Source organism: Nansenia antarctica (genome assembly GCF_963989245.1).
Source record: "Nansenia antarctica genome assembly, chromosome: 11".
In the NCBI taxonomy this organism is placed as follows: domain Eukaryota; kingdom Metazoa; phylum Chordata; class Actinopteri; order Argentiniformes; family Microstomatidae; genus Nansenia; species Nansenia antarctica.
In genome coordinates this window covers 10310464-10323558 of record NC_137681.1, presented here as the reverse complement: position 1 = coordinate 10323558, position 13095 = coordinate 10310464, and positions in this window count along the sequence as shown.

Below are 13095 nucleotides of genomic sequence, written 5' to 3'. Positions count from 1 at the left end.
GCTGTTTGTGATAGAGGAACCTTTCTGAATCTGGTATTGTTTTGGAATTGTAAGTCTGTCCATGGTAATATGGTCATGGTGTCTGTCCATAGTAACGAGTGCTTGGTTTGTGTTTATAATGTATTTTACTGTGTATTTTAATGTCAACTACTGTAGATGATGGTGAAGTCCTTGACAACATAGAAAAATAACCAACCACATTCACTATCTCTCTCTCTCCCTTTCTCTCTCTCTCTATCTCTCTCTCTCTCATTAAAAAGCAGGGATTGGTCAATTGAAAAGCTACATATTGTAAAGGAGTGCATAAATAAGTTATTTGCCTTAAACTTGAGATTGATGTAGTAGCAGTATTTTTGTAGGTATAGAGATTTTATTCAGGATCCAATATTGTCTAATGCTGTTTCATCTCTGAAGGTAAATTGTCAAGTTGATGTGGTCATGCTGCTGACGCGGTTGTCTGTAAGCTGTTTGTGGTGACATATGCAAATGAAAAGGAATGTGTCTGTATTGATATATGAAGGCTCTTCTTCTCTCTCCTCACAGCTTAATTAGTCAGTGTTGTTTTCATCTCGTTGCAAAACAGAGTAGTTTTCAATGACAAAACAGTAGTAGTTATCAATGACAATAAAGACCATTCATAGTTTGTTCCGTATGTATCAAGATAATTTCATAGTCAATGAATGTTGAATAGTTGTAGTTATAAAATAACGAACAAATGAATCTGTGCTTATGAAATGATTTGTGCAATACAAAAAAAGTTTATTTATTTTTGTAGCTCTATATGGTATCCATACATTGAAGTTGTAGTGTGTGAAAATATTGTAATCATGTGCTATGGAGAATACTGCTATAAATATATATTTATGTCCAGAAATAAAATAAGATTCCAAAATATCACTCTTGGCATTTTCTTGTGACCCCAAAAGACCCGGTCTTGAGCTGCGCCACAAGCCAAGTGGGCTCCAAAGGACGGTGCTCACTGTGTAGTAGAACTTAAATAAGCCATACAACTAAGAGCATTACATACAACAGGGCCGTACTGTGCTGGCTCGGAGCTTTTCCTTTCAGGTGTAACTTTCCAGCACTCTTTCAGCTACCGGCCATCCCAGTGCAACTCAGCTCAGTTGGGCTCTGTAGTATGAGTTAGGGTTAAGAGAGACCATGGAAACCATAACTAATCGGATAAATGGTAATAAAATGTAACAAGACTTACTGATGAATGTCTATGTCAAGTACAACAGTAATTGGGGAACAATTGGCCTGATTTGCATGCGGCAGTCTGTGGGCTGTATGGTCACATCTCTAACCCTCTCACAACAGATGGCCTCGTTTCTCTGGCATCTGATGGGGTCTTTGGGGAGAGACCAGAATGCAATTCTCCATTGGTTAAATCACTGAACCAGGTCGACCAAGTGCCCAGATAACGACACAGCATTTAGTCAGGCTTCAGGAACCTGGTCCAATTAGATTTCTTGTTCAAACTGTGAAGAAGAATCTCACTTTAGCACTATACAGAAGGTAGGTATACAACAGTATTGAGCTTGGTGATGTTATTGTAGCCAATGTTATTGTATACTGTATATTTATGCAGTACAACTGCATAACTGCAGTGCAAAATCTCAAATCTACTTCAAATGCGTGTATTTCACTATCATCCTATTACATAGGAAAATTATGCGAAGCACCTATAACATCAGCATAGATCAGTCATAAATCCTTCTGTCCCTGAAGTTAACTGCGAACAACAGTACTGTCAATTGACATAAGATCAAAGCAGGCCATGTAAGGTGGCCCGCGACCGTGAATGGAGCTGGGGCCGACTCCGATACGCGTGGTGTAAGCCTTGATGAGCAGAATGGGGAAGGTCCAGGAGTGGAGGAGATCGATGGAGGAAGCCCACCTGGAGATGGACGATGAGGGAACATTAGTGCTGATCAGTGTCTGCCACGCAGCAGACAGGAGTGAGAGACCGAATCTTACCTACTGTGCAGGCTGCTATTGACCGGATGTGAGAGAAGGGGGGAGGCAGTGCTGGTCTTCTCTGGTACTGTGAGAGACAGACTCAGAGAGAGAGATCAGTTAAGAAACACAAAGAAACACAAAGAGAAGGCAAGTCCTGCATCTCTCTGCTGCACAAGGCTCAGCTCTACTTTAGAGCTACTTTAGAAAAGGACAATGGGTATTTTTAGATCTATCTCTGAGCAACAGAAAGAGATACTCTGTAGGCCCATAGTGTACGGGACATTGCCCTGGAGACGATCTCAGCCAGCACAGAAGCCCCATACAAAGTGTGTGACGCTGACGAGCAACCCCAATACTCCTTCTCCTATGCAGCCTCAGTTCTGATGTTGTAATAGCTAATCACCTTGTAGTTTTAATTACCTTCTATAATTTAGCATTTGCTCACAGGGGGCGGAGAATAATGAGGAGTCCATTCAAAAGGCAAGTAACACGTTTCATGCTGTACCAAAATTAATAAACCTGTCATCCATCCAAATATGCTTTCCACTCAATTAATATCTTTATGTGATTCAGGAATAAGCAGTCATGGAAATGAAATCATGCATGGCATTTCCCTCCAAAATGGATCCTAAAAAAGCGACTAGTCTCATAGGCTTGTGCTTCAGGTGTTCAGTCTGCTGACATTTAAAAAGAAATTCAAAGAAAGTACCGCCTCCCACTGTCTGCCATTCTTAACATCTTTCAATTAAGGCAGACTATGTCTGTCTGTTTGCCTCACAAAGGATTCTGATAATAACCCCTCTGGCATTTATGAAGGAGCTGTTGTTAGAGAAGGAGCTATCTGGCTACACTTTACACAAAGTCTCACAGCCTAATTGGCCAAGAAGTGAAGCCCCATTAACTAATAGCTCTTTATACGGCATATGCCAAGAACTGGGACACGATAGTACCCAGTTACATTTTAAAAGTCATTGAATAAAGTACTTGTCTTGTACTGACGGCCAGTCTCACTTTCCTATACCCAGACATTTCAATTCTGCAAAATAATTGAATAGTTTCATTGGGCTGCATGTTTTTAAGAGGTCTCATACTGTCATACTTCTCATAGTATCCATATTAATCATCAACAACTTTCCCTCTAGTCTAAGACGTAAACAAGTGCTTATGAACTAACCATAATCCAATAAAAATATATGAATATATTTTTTAGAGATAGTTAATACGGTTGGCATTATTTACTGTTTTTTTTACCGTAGTTAATTTGATCTCTTCAATCCTGTATTTTAATGTCTGATGCATGCCCTAATGAGGCTGAGCCAGGAAAACACACGGCTGAGTATTTATTTATTGTGTGTGTGTGTGTGTGTGTGTGTGTATGTGTGTTATCTATTTCACATCATAATGCCTCCCCCATTCTTAATGCCACCTAAGCATTTCTTTTGTTACAGACGCCTGAAAAACAACAAAAACCTCCAGCTGCATATCAGCTCTAATACGAGCCATAACACAGCCGATGTATCTAAACAGTGTCGGCGACGTGTGATTCATTTTCTGATTGGAAGATCAATAAGCAATTTGAGGATGACTTGGTAGACAGGCTCCAGATTGCGGGCCATGGTTAGACATGCAGTGTAAATCTTGCTGGGTTGTTGGATGTTTTGCAGGGGCTGCCATTGCCTGCTCCAGGGGAGTGATTTATGCCTGGACCCTTGGAGAGGCTGCAAGCGTTTAGCCCCCACCAAATGGCCAGGGCTAATTTGAGTGGTCTCCGAGCCCGGAACCCCACAGCGAACAGCAGGGCTCACGGAGGAACCACGCATGAGTCAGGGAACTGATTCACCTGCAGGAAGGCCCCCGGCCACGCAGTGTGGAGATAAAATGAGCGCTAATGAGGGTGGCTTGCTGTACCCCCCCCCCCCCCCCAACCCCCTCATCATCATCATCATCATCATCATCATCTTTTCAAACACCCAGTCGAAAGTGTGACATTAGCAGTGAAAAAACAGTGAAAAACATTTCAGCTATGTAAACTATCAAAACAAATCCACAGCTACCTTTAGGGATTGAGGGACAGTTTAATGCTCCCCCATTGCTAAACCAACTCCATTCAGCTACAGTAGCACATTCTGCATCAGTCTCTCTCTCTCTCTCTCTCTCTCTCCACCGGCATCTGATCAGAATGTAGAGCGAGGGAGACAGAGAGAGAGAGAGAGGGGGAGATAGAGAGAGTGAGAGAGAGTGAGAGAGAGAGAGAGAGAGAGAGAGAGAGAGAGAGAGAGAGAGAGAGAGAGAGAGAGAGATTCACATGACTAGATGCGAGTTGAGACTCGGGAGAGTAAGTAGTTCTGCCAGGCCATCATCCTAGGAGGAGACTCAACCATCCACAAAAGCATTGCAAGGAGACAATCATTTAAATCTCATCTTCGCATCAGAGTAACGATGTCTAGGGCGCCTGGTCTCTCCCCCATCGCAGGCCAGCAGGGAGCAAGTTGCATAAAGGATCAAACATGAATGGATCCAAGTCGACAGGAGGAGAGTGAAGTTAGATCGAGGGGCCTCATTAAAAGCAATGCACTCTCCTCTACGTTTGGCTCCGCAAACTCCATCTCACTAATACATATTTGTAGACTGAGCTGCGCGTTCCAAACGCCAAGGACATTTTCACCTCGTAAAGTCTGACAGGTGAACACAGACACCATGCCTCTAACAGCCTCATGTCACAGGGGATAAACAAGAATGCATGAGTTTGCATGCATGTAGGGTGATGTGGGACTATATACTGCTATTATAGCGATTTTCCCACGTTTCCACACAACTCTGCTCCGGTGCCAGATGAGATGTGAGATGGATGGACCGTCCGTCCGTGGTAGAGGTTGACCGAGAAGAGGAGTGAGTGCATCGAGTGTTGTTCATTACGTGCCAGGAAGCCAGGCTCCCAGGCGGCCATTTGTCCCAGTGGCGTGTCCCTGGGGAGCGGTGTTGAGAGCAGAGCAGAGTTTGAGCGGTGTTGAGAGCAGAGTTTGTGTGGGTGGGTGTGTGCGCGTCTGTGTGTGTGTGTGTGTGTGTGTGTGTGTGTGTGTGAGTGAGTGTGTGTGTGTGTGTGTGTGTGTGTGTGTGCGTGCGTGCGTGCATGTGCGTGTGTGTGAGCAGCCGCTCTCCTCCTTCTCCTCCTCCTCCTCCTCAGCCCCACAGCTGCCAGCCACTCCATCAATCAGAGGCTCCAGCAGCCACACGCCGTGGAGCATCGAGCATCGCTAGCCGGACCGACCGGCAACGACTTGGCCAATTATAGTGATCCATTAAGAAGGGTGCGGAGCATCAACAGACGGGGAGCTACTCCTCCCGGCAGTGTGTTCAATCGCCGGCCAGTTTGTTGACAGAGGAGACAAAACCTATTTTGCTTTTGATGCACTTTCTGTCTCTGAGCGCGGGAGAAAAATAAATCAAAAAGCGCAGAGAGATGAAGGATGTCTTGCTTGGCGTGTTTATATCCACCCTCACCTTTTCAATGTTCCTTAAACAGGGCCGAGGGAACTACAGTAGCCCAGGTGGAATGGTATTAGGCCCCCTGCTCGATCCATCAAAAGGTGTATACAAGGGGCAGTAAAGTTTGCAGGGTGAGAAAGTGAACAGAAGTATCACATGGGTCCTTCTGTAAGAGGACGATTATGGGCAACCAAGCTAAATTGGTATTAGCGTTGCTAGACGTAGGAACATACTGTGTGATGTGTGGATCAATGTAAAATGGTTTGTTGTGTGCAATGTATTAAGTTATGAATAAATGTGTCCCTGCTGACAGGAATGCCTCCCCTAAGAGTTCCCTCAGCTCTTAGGCTCTACGTTTGGTACACATCTTCCATACATTCATCCTGCCAGTCATCCATACAGTCATCCACACAGAAAAGGCCACTAGGGAAAAACGCAGCGCATTTAGGGGCAATTTCCTTTGATGTTACGCATACTAATATGTTCCTCTGAATAACTCCATACTACTAACTAACTAATTCAACATCCACCTATACTTCTGTCTAATTAACCATCAGCATCACGAGAGCAAAACATCATGTAAGCCATCTGACAACATTCCATGCTGAGGTGACAGTGCTCCCCCTGCTGGTGAGAGAAACAGACGGCGTACCATGTGGAGAGCCGGGCAAAGACGATCACACGGCACCACCACCATAGGGACCTCCTGGACACATGGGACTCTATGATCAGATGCCCACATTACACACTATGGTTCACTAGGGAGCACTACGCAATTGGCTTAACCACCACAACACAAAGGGAAATGATGAGATACGATAAGAGGCATTAAAACGACCAATGGGCCGTACAGCGATAAAGAAACATCTGAGCTTCTCACACCGATGGCTCAAGTGCTTTCCTCAGATATGTTTACCAATGAGCTCGTTTTATTTACTTCCAGGGGGGCTATGAAGATGGCTGACTGGAGGTGGAGGAGGTGGAGGAGGCAGCGAGACGCCGTTAAAGAGACGAGTCCATCTTTGACGAGAGGCTGGGGACAGTGTCGGGAGGTGACAGAGAGGGGGTCCTCCAGTGAGTCTCCATCTTGGTGGAAGGGCCTCATCCTAAATCACAGTGTTATTGCTCTGAACAGCCCACCGATATGCCTCCCCTGGGACACGGCACCAGGTTTTTATGGGGGTTTGGGTAATTGAACAGAAGGAGGTAAAGAGGTCTAATCTACCTATTCGTAAAAGGAAGTGTACTCACTAAACGATCGGCTAAAAAAAAGTGTTAGCTTTTTTTTTCTCTTTCTCGTCTTACTTTCAGGATTACTTCATCACTGAGATGTGGTCTCATTCCAGTGGAGATCGGTGTTGGAGGAATGGTAGCCAATCACCAGGCGGATATCTGTCCAAGTGTAAATAACCCTGTCCACAGATGGGATGGGGGATAGCGGTGTGTGTCAGATGGATGACTGTGTCTTCAGTTTATGGCTTTTGGAAGCAAACTTGTCAAGAAAAAACTAGTTAGGAGCAGGCAGGGCTGGACAATGGATGTGTTTGGGAGTTTGAATATTGCCACTGGGAAATGATGTGAATCTTGCAAAGGGATTTTACACACTACAGTATTCAAAGCCAAATGGAATGTTGACACAGCAGCATATTATATCATCAGTGTATCTTCATTAGTGAGTCACCACCACGGAATGTTGAGTTATGGAGCGAATCACATTCCGAGTCATTATATTAGAAGTGATGTGTGTCCATATCAGTCCATATTCCTGTCAGCGCCTTCGGAATAGTCCTCGGATTCAATGAAACTGAAATGAGATGTTAACCAGAGTGCAAAGATAAAAATAAAATAAAGGATCTATCGATACATTCCTCATCTGTATTAGAAATCATAAAATCCCCCCAGAGTTTAGTAGATACTTGAAGTCATCTTTAATATGTCTCATAAATGTTTTGATTAAAAGAGAGGTCTCTGTTATACCCGGAGGGTAGAATGAAATCCAATTAACATTCAGTAAGAGAGCCCCAGCGGAGAATCATTTTAACTGTGAAATACTAAAACAACCATGTAGATAGTCTCCAAGCCTCAGCTGCTGCCCATACATGTGAAACAGTCCCTCTCCCCCAACACAGTAACCTTTTCAGAGAGGAACTGACGAATCAAAGCGACTGACACACTGACTTTAATGAGGCATATCAGCTATGGTTTAAAATATCATCATTTCTACTTGCATAGTCGAAAGGGTATGCCAAAAAACTAAAATCTGCAGGGGTCTAGTCTAGCACGAGCCCTTAGGACCAACCCTACCCTCCTCCCCGCCCCCCGCCCCCCCACTCCGCCCCCCTTCACACCCCCCCTCCGGCCCTAGGCAGAGAGCTGCACACAGGGGCCATGGCACGTTGTGGTGTAGTGTGCTGCCATCCCCGCAGTGACAGCTCCATAACGAGCCCAGTGCATGAGAGGTCCTAGAGGTTCACTCTGCCAACACTGGCCTGACAGCCACTCAAGCCCTGTTTCCACAGCCAGCCTCCTCTCTGTAAAACACACATGCGTACATACAGTCCATACAAGTACTGTACACATACACATGCGCAAACACGTACAGTATAGGCATGCCCATAGGGATGCAAACACACACACACGCACGCACACGCACGTACGCGCACGCACGCACGCACACTACACACTACTCTGTCACCCTGTTACAGTACATGTGACAAGCTCTTTTCCCAGACCCTCAGCTCTGCTCTCTCAACGGGCCACTGTCACAGCCTGCTCAGAATGCAGCCTACATCCTGAGCATGACATCCACCCTGACAAATATGGGCAACAGGAACAAAGTGTAGCACTTAGTCAAATTACCCATTGTACAAATCTAAGTTAACCAAGTATGACACCGAAAAGTCCCATGCACTTCATAACCTTCATCATTATACTTTCTGTGTTTGGAATATGTGTTTATTTTTCTAACAGATGCGAAGGAATGTAATAAATGATCAAGGGCCAAAACCCTTCAAAATGTCTCCTTTGAAATGTGAGGGAACCATCTGTCTCTTGCAGCTTTGAAATGTGAGAAACACATCTGTCTGATTCTGAGCGTGGCTTACATGGCTCATAAATCGCAATGTAGTAATAGTAAAATAAATATATCCTGCGCAGCAATCTTCTCCCTCAAGGAGAACTCTGGAACTCTGGAACTGTGGGATCAAATGCGCAGGCCTTTTTAAAAAAACATTATACCACCATTTTTTAAGGCAAAATAATCCTTCGTATTCCGCTAATAAGACGTCAGTGGCACTTTGAAATCCCTGCCAGGGAAGAGAATAATATTTTTCTCTCTCTGAAATTATGATTGGTCTTGTGTGGACAGAGAGCAGATGGTATTATGTAGCGCATGGTGGGAAGCCGCAACAAGTGTGCAATTATATAGGCCCAAAGAGGTGCTGTTTGGGTTCAAAAACAAATAAGATCGCTGGGAGATTATTCAAGGCAATCATATAAGGGGGAAATCAACAATTTTGAACACTAGTCATTGGCTAGTTTAGGACTGCTTCCCCACTTGACTTGACAGCTGGAGTGAAATCTAGTGAAATGTTCTAATCAACACGCTACCGTATAAAATGTTGATGACAAATGTAAGTCGTCAGCAGACTACACTGCAACCTAATAAGACTATCTACACTAAACATTCACATTCAGTTAATTAAGCTATACTCTATGTCCCATTTTCCATGCAGACAAAATGTCACCAGACAAAATGTGCCCACCCAGCTGTTTTTACACTATGTAAATGGTAAAGGGACGGCACTTATATAGAGCCTTATTCCAAAGCACTTTACAATGGCCTCTCATTCACCTATTCGCACACACATTCACACACCAATGGCGGCAAGCTACCATGCAAGGCACCGGCCCGCTCATTGAGAGCAATTTGGGGTTCAGTGTCTTGCCCAAGAAGACCTTGACACGTGGACAGGAGGAGCCAGGGGTCGACCTTGCAATCATTAGACACCGGATCTACCTCCTGAGAAACAGCCGCCCCAATTGTGCATTTTATTTAGAAATGTGAATGCTGTCTGAGCAGCCGCTAAGCCTTCTCCATATATTACCCCTCCTTAGTCAATATTTATCATTTGGCCCTCCCTCTGATGGTCTATCTGACGTCAGGACTAAAGCGAAAAAAATCCCTCAATAAACGCTTGACCTCGGAAAGCAAGGAGTCTGGTTAAGAGGTGCCATCATCTCATAAACATTGGTTTTTCTTAGAATCAATTCAGGGGAAAGGTGAATAAAAAAACCCAACAGCGATTATAAATTCAATAGGATTAAGGCTGCTTCTAACGAGAAAGGATGACTTTGAGCATACAGTATGGGATGTCATTCCACCCTTCCACCCAGTGTGTTTTTGACTAGAGGATATCTAAACCACAATAGGAAACAATGCAAGCAGAATTAGTCGTTGAAAAGGAACTGCCTTTAGACAAGGATACGTCTCAGCACGGACGTGGCCACAGGAGAGAGCAATTACCATCAAAACAGGACAGGCAACGCCACCGCTGAGGATCCACCGAGGAGACGGAGGAAGTAGTGAAATATTGAGGTCACAGAGAGTTAAAACTCCCTCACAGCAACACTCAACGAGTTTGGGAAATCACTGTTGATCTAAGATTCATCTGTTGACAGAGAAGTCATTTTTGAGACAAAGTCGGGTTTACAAGAGAAGGACAGGCAGGCGGTGCCATAACACATACTATGCTGTACTGTATGTGTGAACTAAACTAATAATATGAAAGGATATAGCACTCACTATAAGCCTATAAGCCTAGGTATTTGGCGGCTTCAGTACACAGTCTTATCATGTAGCTGTACACACTGTATTATCATGTAGCTGTACACACTGTATGTATTCTGCTCCCATGAGCGGTGAAGGGAAGCTTGCCAAAAGTCCCGTTTCTTAATAAATCCCTAGAAAAATTGCATGAATTAATAAGGAGAGAAAAGTGACTACTACGGTACCACCTGTATTATTTGAATAATCTCTTTGAAATATTAAATTGAAATATATTGAAATATTATTTTTTAGCAGGGCCAGATTAAGCAACAGGTGATGTGGAACTGAGGCTGTATTTACTGTAAATGAACCATGGAAGGAAAAAAAAATCCTGTTTTTCCTAAACTATCCTGAATGTGCACATGATTAATGGCATACGAAAACAAACTAGGAGGCATGACAATAAATAATGTATATTTCATTCTTATGCCTGGAATCCAAACACATTTTAATGACTCTCAGAGATTCATCAAACGATACAATATTCAATATAATGACTCTAATCTGTGGCCAACAGAACCTCGCATCACTCCTCCAAATAAAGACAAGATTTATCGTAAGTGATCAAAAATACTATGCAAATATGATGCAAATAAGCTCAATCTGAATTTCAAATAGTCTTGGCCATTCATTATACATACATCAGCCTTAGATATGACCTTTTGGGATACCAGTATGAATCAAACAAGGAAGGATTATTAGGATTAGAATAACTCTGCTTCAAAGGGAATTAAACAGTGAAAACGTCTTCTTTTATAACTAATTGTGCATCTTCTGTGCAACAACTCACATGGTTTTCAACTACTATGAGATGTCAAGGTGTCACGTAGAACATGGTAGAAATATACATACTTTATGTCTGGCCTTTGGTTTGGTTTGATCACAGCAGTCCTGTGTGCTGTGACAGTGAGCTCTGATTTAAGCGTTCCTCTTTCTCTCCTCACCTGTTCCTACTGCAGAGCAACTCACTCACTAGAATACACCCCCAGAGAGCTCACCCACCAGGAGTTAGCCTTTACAGTGTTTGACCCCCCCCCCCCCCCCTTTGCTTCATTCAAAACACTGTGGAGGAGCCTCAGTGAATAGACAATTTATAAGTGAATCCCCAACGTGAATCATCTCGAATTCTAATGAAGTGCGATAAGTCAGTGGGATATAGAGAACTAATACACTACACGTACATAGCTAGGGCTCCTTTCCAATCAATATCTAGCCATCATACTGTATACGATGACCGGTAAGTCAGATAAGGCTTTTTGTCGGGGGGGGGGTAATGCTGTGAAATTAGAGATGTGGGACATCTGAGATGTCCTTGAATGATGAATACTATATGTACAGTAGGTGATCAATATTCAGTCGTGACAGGTGGCAGCCAAAAGGTCATACACGTATGGGGCCCGTTGCATGGAGACCAATCCAATGAGCTTCCCTTCCCTGGCTCTGGGGGACATGTTTGTGAAGGATGGCACCAAAGTCCTTTTGATATCAGCAGGCTACAAAGAGGGAGCCCCCACACCCAGACCCTGACTCCACAGAGACAGACAGACAACAGCATCCAGCCCTAGTGGAAGCAGGCCTAACCATCTCTGTCATTTACTGACACCAGGGGGGTGCACTCCATACTACTCACTCCGTGGAGGCTTTTATTGGAGTAGAAATAAGATAACACTGTGGCAATAACAATCGATGCTAGAGGCATTTGATAAAACGGTACACACTTCCAAGTTTTTTAGTGAACGGCGGGATATCGAAATTCTTACGAGGGGCGGCGGTAGCCTAGAGGTTAGAGAGGCCGGTTAGCAGTCAGAAGGTCGCTGGTTCGATCCCTGCCTCAGGAGGGCACTTGCATGTGCCCTTGAGCAAGGTATTTAACCCGATTGATCCAGAGGTGGTTGACCCTGTGCCTATAGCAAAACTACCAAATTCCATCAATTGACTGACAAGTTGATTGCATGGCAAAAGAAAAGAGACCACGTATGTAGCTCTGTAGGAAGATTCAAGAGACATCTTTAACATCACAAATAGCTGTTACCATCCTTGACGTCTCTAAGCACTGTGCTTAGAGCAGATGGGTCAGATATTGCGTCTCATGATGTTGGTTAACACTAGAACAGCCATGAGAGGTCATTTGTGAGTAAAGAAAAATGTTCTATCTTTGCACTCGATCAAATTTCAGGACCCTCCTTTCATGACTTTTCCTAGATATGTGCGTTCTACCACCCAGTATCCTTATATTTTCAAAATCACATCAGGATAAGCTAGTATAAAGGTATTTTGATATTTTTTCTGTGTATGAAGCAGGCTAATTTACAAGCGACCAACTAGTGGTCGTTGTGTGTAAACAGTAGCTTGAGCATTCTAAACACTATGGTCATTTGACCCCCGAGGCGGCTCTTATAGCATATGCATAGATGTTCTAGTGTTAACACAGTTGACATTACTGCACACATACAAGGCTACCCTCTGAGGAATATTTGCTAAAGGTAGCCTGCCCTTGATCCATATGAAGATGAGACTGGTGGCTGGCAAGAAATCACAAAGGAACCATGCTGCCTTACTCAGCCTGTGAAGGTAGCTGCTCTAATCTATTCTTTACTTAATGAGGTGTCATGTACAGTTCATAGAAAAGGTATGACCTTATTAAACCATAAGTTAAAGGGCAAGCCAGTAGTTCTGAAGGGATGAACGGAAAGACAGAGCTGTGCTGTCTGGGACTCGCTCAACCTAGAATGTCCACTGGACGAAGAACCATCACTCATTCAGATGAGATCGTTGAGGTACGTATTTATTACATCCTGCACGATTCAAATTGTCTTTCA